The 7953-nt window shown below is 44.5% G+C and overlaps 1 protein-coding gene across 1 annotated transcript in view; it reads right to left on the reverse strand.

Moving 5' to 3' along the window:
- fndc3ba (fibronectin type III domain containing 3Ba) overlaps positions 1 to 5578 on the reverse strand; it is a 128561-nt gene extending 122983 nt beyond the window's left edge. The window contains exon 1 of the mRNA XM_076294299.1: positions 5469 to 5578. The gene's annotated coding sequence lies outside the window, so the exon portion shown is untranslated. The remainder of the gene's footprint in view (positions 1 to 5468) is intronic.
- Between the last annotated feature and the right edge of the window lie 2375 nt (positions 5579 to 7953).

Here is a 7953-nt window from a genome sequence, read left to right on the forward strand (position 1 = left end):
TTCCCACACTGATGCAAAACACACCATGGTCCAGACACACAGACAGAGCTTACATGGGCTCCAGCATGTGGGGGAAACATGGGAGGTCAGGTGTTTCCATGGAGACCATACCAGCCTTTGGGCGTGAGGAGAAACATGCCACTGAAAAATGACAGCTGGAGACAGCTGGAGGTCAGACGAGCATGACTGATGATTACGTGAAGCAACTAACTGGACCTGTGTGTTTGTGTGTGTGTGTGAGTGTGAGTGAGAGAGAGAGAGAGAGAGAGAGAAAGAGGGAGCGAGAGAGTATGTGTGTGTATGTATGTGTGTGTGTGTGTATGTGTGTGTCTATATATGTGTTTTGTTGATTTTGGTACAGAACTGATATAAATGTTATCTAACACATGAAATGTGCCGAAATCTTGAATTCAGAAAAGGAATTCTATGAGAAGAACACACACAGGGAAATTTCCCAGAAGAAACTGGGTCTGTGATTGTCCACTAGAGCAGGGACGGGTTGATGCACCTTGGCCGGCCATCAGGTGGGATGGAGGTTTGGGCTGGGGGGGGGGGGGGGGTGAGCAGGGGAATCAGGCTTAGCTCATTCCCGCTGGATTGTCCCACATGGCTGGGCGCTCTCAAAAGAGGGCAGCTCAGTTTAAACAAACACAACAACTTCCTCCTCACTGCACACCGAGCCTTTAACCAGAGCCTGGGCTCGTCGGCCCACCTTCTGGGGTCATCTGGGGGAAAGGCACAATGAGCGGTCCCGCCAAAACACAAGCCTCCCTCTGTCTCGCCAGCCCTCGGCATCCTGGGGAGGCTGGGGACCGCCATGTGTGTGGGTCACACCTCACACCCGCATCACCACACCGCTTCGCTCCAACGCATGCCGCACTGCCTACTGAGGACACGATACAGCACACACTAGCACGCATGCTGCAGCCTACTGAGGACACGATACAGCACACACTAGCACGCATGCTGCAGCCTACTGAGGACACAGCACACACTAGCACACATGCTGCAGCCTACTGAGGACACAGCACACACTAGCACGCATGTTGCAGCCTACTGAGGACACGATACAGAACACACTAGCACGCATGTTGCAGTTCCCTCACACTCTCCTCAGAAGCCACAGACAGAGAGCCTGAAGGTGTACAGGGATTCAGTGCGGGAGCACGATGGGTCAATCAGCCACGGAGCCTCAGTGGAGAGGGGACACAACAAATGAACTGACCTCAGCAGTAAATAAAGAACCTGGTACATCCTCTGTTAGCTTCCCACAGCATGCACAGGCAAAATCCACCAAATTCCGCTGCAAAAGGGATGGGTGCGCCAGAGCTATGCTGCAAAGAAAATAAAGCACTGTAACTACCTCTGCATTGCTGGGAAGAGAACTACGACTGGCAGGTGATATTCAAACTGTTGGCATTCCTCAGCGTCCACATGCCAGGCCAACCTTAGCCTTTCCCACGGTCTTATATGCACCGAGCCCGTCTTAATAACCGCACACATCCAAAACACCGCCACCGAACAAGGCACATCTAATCCTAAACAATAATAGGAGCCGGCCGAAAAAACTCCAACATGCTAAAACGCATAGCGGCGGTGAGAGCTCCCCTCACGCTGTAGCTCGCAAAGGTCAAAGGTCGAATTCCTCATCCTCAATCAAGCCTCCAGATTTCACACATTGGGTGAGGGGGAAACAAGGGTGATGGGGTGTGTGGTGGTGGTGGTGGTGGGGTGGGGCACCAGAGGGATGGAATGGAAAGGGCTTTAGTCAGAACTCTCGCTTCAAGGCAAGAAAAGGAAAGGAACACAGGAAGTCTGTGGCAACAAGAGAGACTACAATGGCCAAGGTATGCACAGTGACATAATAATGGTCAAAGCTGGGCAGGAAGTGTGTGTGTGTATGGGGGGGGGGGGCACTTTGAAACCTTCAGGGGGTAGCAAGCAGGTTTAGAGAGATCCACTTGTTTTTTTGTCTGTGTGTGTGTGGGTCGGGGGAGGGGGGTGTGCTTGTGTGTGTGCTTGTGTGTGTGTGTGTGTGTGTGTGTGTCTGTGGAGGTCTGTAATACTGCAATAAAATCTGAATGCATGAAGGCATAACTGCTTCCTCCGGCCATGCGACCTCAGTCGGTGCGCATGAATGGCTTCCGCCGGCGCTAAAAACAGTGCCTCTGCGTGGCCAAATTACGGGCCATTACCGAGCAGCAAGGAGCCATCAGAACTTTCCATCGCCCAGCCAGTGCCCCATGCATACTAATGTCGTCACGGACGCCCACCTCGCCCACCTCGAGGCCTCCTGACCAAACATTCAGTGTTTTTCCGCTCGCGCCTCGTAATGAAACATGCCACCCGGTCCGCCTGAATAATGCATCGTAGCTACCCAGGTAGTGGAGGCGTCCGAGAGAGACGCCGGTGGAAAAGTAACTTGCTGTGTTATACAACAGAAGCCCCATCAAGTCTCAAATCACAAATCTCAGCAGGGTTTTTTTTTACTGCACCCGGAGTAGCTGTTTCTTTACAACCGATCATTTGAAAGGCAGGGTGGGGTTTGGGGGGGGGGGGGAGCTGTCCCAAGGAACATGGTGGTGAGAAAGACATCTGTCAGGCCTCCTTTGATCTCATCCAGTTTAGTGGAATGTCTTTCAGCAGCACTGTAAATCACTGCAAAATCACTGTGATCAATGTGCGCCTTTGAGATCATTCTACAGGTTGTCAGAAAGTTGGATGAACTCTCAGGCCATAACAGAAGGGTAGCTTAGTAATTCCATTCAATGTGGAGTGCACTTGCTTCTGAGAAATGGTGCAACATCTGTGTATAATGTGCCTGTCGTGAAAAGAAATCATCTCTTAAAATCTGACTGGCCAACACCTGCTGGACTGACCACACAAACTGAAGACCCCTACTGAATAAGTAATAGCATGCATCTTGCAGATTTCTTTCATTATTTCATTATCTTAACCATCTGCAAGCATGATGATTTAAGATATATGCTGTGCCATCCTCTATTGCCGAGCTAGTGTTCTTTGTCATTATGTCCGTCATGGATATATAGTGAAAAGATGTGCTAACAACTCTTATTGAGTGTCTCTTACACCAAGCAAGATATCTAGTTAATCATTTTCCAGTCCATCGGCACTAAACAGACTTCCACATGGACACAAAAACCAGGAGAGCAAATGACTCTGATGGGTGAAGTATAATAACTGCCACACACACACACACCTGCACCTGCCAGGGTGAGTTTGACCCCTCCTCTCAGCGTGGCTCATGCATCACCTCCAACAGTGCCTATTTCAAACAGTGTCATCTACCGCAACCCCTGACAACAAATCAGATCACACGTCAGTTCCTAAAATTTGCTTCAGATTTGAGCTGGTCATACGACGGAATTATCAGTTTCACATCCAGAAGTCCCAACTTCTTGGGGAACCCCTGGTGGTGGGCGAATGAGATTCTGGAAACAGCACCAGCTTTTCCTGTCAAAGTCATCTTCAGTGATTCACAACTCCTTGTAAGGGACTTAAGTTGTAAGGGACTTTCCTGTAAAGGCCAAAGAGAGAGAGAGAGAGAGAGAGAGATACCAAGTGGAGGAAAACGAGTTGTCTCTGATGAAGCAGATCCCATTCATTCACTTGGCTCAGTCAAAGCAGTCATTACACAGCGGCTGCTCTGAAATCAGCTGCGGATGGATTTGTAAGGGCAGGGGTAGAGAGCTGGGGCATCCACAACGTCAAGAGAAAGTGTCTGCAATACCAGGTGGAAGCTTCATGACCTCAGAAGATGACAATGCTTTGTCTACTATGACCAATCAGGAAGTGAGCCAGTGCATAGTGGGAAATGAGAGTGTAGAGCAAAGACTGTGGGGAGAATTGATGTCTCATTTGGAGAAAACTACACAAAGTGCAGAATCATAGTAGTTAATGTGTAAATAGTTCACACAACAGACTCTGAGGCAACTAACAGATCACTTCAGTAGCCACTGGAGAATGCTATTGTCTAATATAATTGCTAGGGTTTTTTTCACCATCACTATTGTTTATGCATTTATTCCTATTACCACGATTATCACATATTTAGTAATAATTTGGTAATAACTGTCACAGTGCTTCGTTATTATTGCCAATAACACCATTGCAATTCTTGTCAGCAACTTTCCCACATCTCTCTTACGAACAATGGGCTCTTGAGCCAGCAGCACTTCACTAGCCTACTATTCACACCTGGTTTGAAAAACAAAAAAACTTTTAAACTCTTCCTTAAAACCCTGAGCCTTCTGCCTTTCAGCCGAGGAATGTAAATCCGACGTCATTTATTTGGGATCAGATTTCCATGCCTCCTCACACAAGCGCGCACACACATAAACACCATCCGAACGGCAAAGCTTTGCTTTTTCTCCAATGTGCCCCCTGGATCCAGAAATATTCGTGGCAGCAACCACGTACGCAAGGCAAATTATGTCAGTTCAGCGGTATGACTGCGTATCTATCATGCAATGTTATTGTCCCCCTACCCCGCATAAACAGTTTTCACGGATACCTGCGCGTTGAACACAAAACTTTTTTTTATCAAACGTGTAGTAGAGGATTCAGTCATAAAGTTCCGCAGAAGAATCACACTGACATTAATACAATTTCGATATTCTGAAAAAGTCGAAGCTCAGACTTTGAAACCAGGCTTTCAATTTGTAAACAGACACGTTGGCCGTCCCAGCTGAGCTTCCAAAAGGCTTTCAGGAATGCCAGGGCATGATGGAGTTTACCACCTCCGTTTCATCCCTGAGGTACAATCCAACCAGCAAATAGGGAGAATACACATCAGCCACCAATACTCAGACTTAATAAAAATGGATATCAGAGAATTCTAATGGTTTTTAGCCAAAGAGGTCACTTATAGAAATTCAGAATAATTCTCAACTCCGCATTGCTTGATCAGAGTGGCAATGCGAATCACAGCATCTTCAACGTTCTGTAAGCCATAACCATACTCCAGCAAACTTTTCCTTTGCAGAATGGGAAATGAAGCTATAGTAAAACAGTGCAGCAAAACCTGCACTGTTGCTATTTTCCATCTCAACCAAAAAGTCACAACGGTTTCATGTTGCTGAATGCTGCACCGTCTCAAACAAGAACAAAAACAAATTCCTTTCCTCTTTTTGGAGACCTAAAATCAACTTCTACACAACTTCGAACATTCAAAAGTTGAATTAACAATTGCAATGGGAGAGAGAAACACTTTGCATCAAAGCATTCTGCCATCTAAAAATAATATACTATAAACAATAACTGATTCTATATTCCCCGAAGCAAAGTTTTCCTTCCCCTCCTTGCTGGCCAACTAACCTAGACTCCCGGCGTCACTCGCAATCCAGAAAAGTCTCAAACCTTTGGGCAAGAAATATATCAAATGCGTGCTCACCGCCAAATAGAAAATATAAGAAACATTTAACAACAAACATGTAAGAGGAACTAACCTTTCTGCAATAAAATGATCTTCACAAACTCCAGAGCCCCAGTTTTTTTAGCAGATATAAGTTAGGCAATCCGCAGTCAGTCTGCCCGCAGCGCAATCAGGAGGAGATTCCGCCATGTCAATTATGTCTCAACACACATGTGAGCGAGGTCCCAGCCCACTTTTACCGTATTATACCATGTAAATGATTGAGAATCAAGACAGAATTAACGTTAGAGTAAGCTAGAACAAGCGGACCGTTATTATTGTGGAGTTATTTAGCACAAAAATGTTGTAATGTTGACGTTTTGATTAAAAAAAAGTATATTGGCTAAGCCTACCTGAAAAATGGCTTCCTTATAGATGCAGTTCTGGAAAATTATAGAAAACATTACATGAAACATAAATCTCCCAAAAGAGACTAGGCTACTGATAGCCATATAGAAAACGGATAACTATTAGGTTATCAATTATAATCTTATGTTCTATAATGTGTCTCAGATCTTTCACCAAAGGCCATCTTTTTTCTCAAAATGTATTGTTATTGCATAATATGCAATGTAGCCCTACAGCTTATTAAAAAGTAATAGTAAAACCTATCTTAATTACCAGGTTGGTGCAATATTTATTTTATTTTGTTACAGTAAGCAACCCAGTGCCTCCTAAATTGCATAGGCTGCATAGTGCAATGATGGGCAATTGGTGTTTCTACTGCCCCCAACAGGACACATTTTATAATCTACCTGGCCGAGGAGACGGTTACTGTAATGGCCAATTATCCATTTGAATTAAAGAGCAATTAGCCGAAAAACATCACCTAAGATGGGGCAGTCATTTTTATATCATCTGAAAAGATTTGGGAAGACATTGTATCAGATACCAATACAATATAGCACACTAGCTGTGACTTTATGTGTTTGCTTTGACATATGCCATGCTTTAGGCCTACTCCTTCCATGAGCATATCAGACATAACGCTCAAGATCTCAATGTATATATGTCCTAGTTCTACATACAGTACAGAAAAAAAAATAGAATACAACCTGTGTAAGATTATACTTAGCAAGTGGTTATCAAATCTCCACAACTTCATAATAGTAATAATAATAATAATAATAATATTGTTGTATTATTGTCATGTTCTTTGAGTTTTCCAGTGCATTCAACACAATACAACCTGCATTACTGAGGGGGAGGCTAGAAGGAACTGAAGTCGACTGTCATCTTGCTGCTTGGATCATGAACTACCTCACCAACAGACCACAGTACGTGAGGCTACGTGACTGTGAGTCAGATGTGGTGGTCTGTAGCACGGGGGCCCCACAAGGCACAGTGCTCTCCCCCTTTCTCTTTTCCCTGTTTACCTTAGACTTCCAATACGACACAGATAGCTGCCATCTCCAGAAATGTTCTGATGACACAGCTATTGTTGGCTGTATTAAGAAGGGGAATGATCTGGTGTATAAGGGGGTCATCACCAGGTTTGTTGAATGGTGTGGAAAGAACCATCTGCAGATAAACACCAGTAAGACAAAGGAGATGGTGAATGACTTCAGCCGTAAGGCATTATCAGTTGCACCAGTGAACATCCAGGGAATAGACATTGAGGTGGTGTCAGTCTACAAATACCTGGGTGTTCACCTTAACAATAAACTAGACTGGTCCCAAAACACAGATGCCCTGTACAAGAAGGGCCAAAGTCGTCTCCACTTGCTGAGAAGACTGAGGTCTTTTGGTGTGTGCAGGTCATTATTAAGGACTTTTTATGACACAGTTGTGGCGTCAGCTATTTTTTATGCTGTTGTCTGTTGGGGTAGTGGGTTTTCTGAGAGGGACAGGAAGAGAATAAATAAGCTGGTGAAAAGGGCCGGCTCTGTCCTGGGCTGCCAACTAGAGCCTGTTGAGGTGGTTGGGGAGAGGAGAATGTTGGACAAATTGGCATCCATCATGGCCAATTCCTCTCATCCGCTCCATGGGACAGTGGCTGCGCAAAGCAGTTCTTTTAGTAACAGACTACTACACCCATCATGTAAGAAGGAGCGCTTTCGCAGGTCTTTTATTCCATCTGCCATCAGAATGTATAACACTACTGTCATGAAAATTTGTAATGTTAATGTCTGAACTTTATTATTAATATGTGCAATTTCCACTGTACATGTGATGTGAAGCTTTTTTATTCACCATATATATTGGTTCACTCTGCCTCAAAGTATTGGTGAAACCCTAAGGCGTGTTGCAATCACTGTGTGATTTTTTGTTTTTTAGGTGTGCTTGTATGCTGGGCATACTGTATACAACTTTCTTACTCTCTATTTAAATACTACTGGGCTGTTGTGACAAGTACATTTCCCAGCTGTGGGATCAATACAGTCTCATCCTATCTTATCTTATCTTATAATAATAATAACAATAATGTATTTATTAATTTATTAATTCATTCATGTGACACTAGCCAGAAACAAATTCCTTGTAGGTGTGAACATTAAAGCTAATTCTGTTTCTACTGT

The sequence above is a fragment of the Alosa pseudoharengus genome, unplaced genomic scaffold (assembly GCF_046254945.1).
Source record: "Alosa pseudoharengus isolate Yale_2024_CS ecotype anadromous, Long Island Sound unplaced genomic scaffold, YU_APseudo_1.1 YU_APseudo_1.1_scf_2, whole genome shotgun sequence".
NCBI lineage: Eukaryota > Metazoa > Chordata > Actinopteri > Clupeiformes > Clupeidae > Alosa > Alosa pseudoharengus.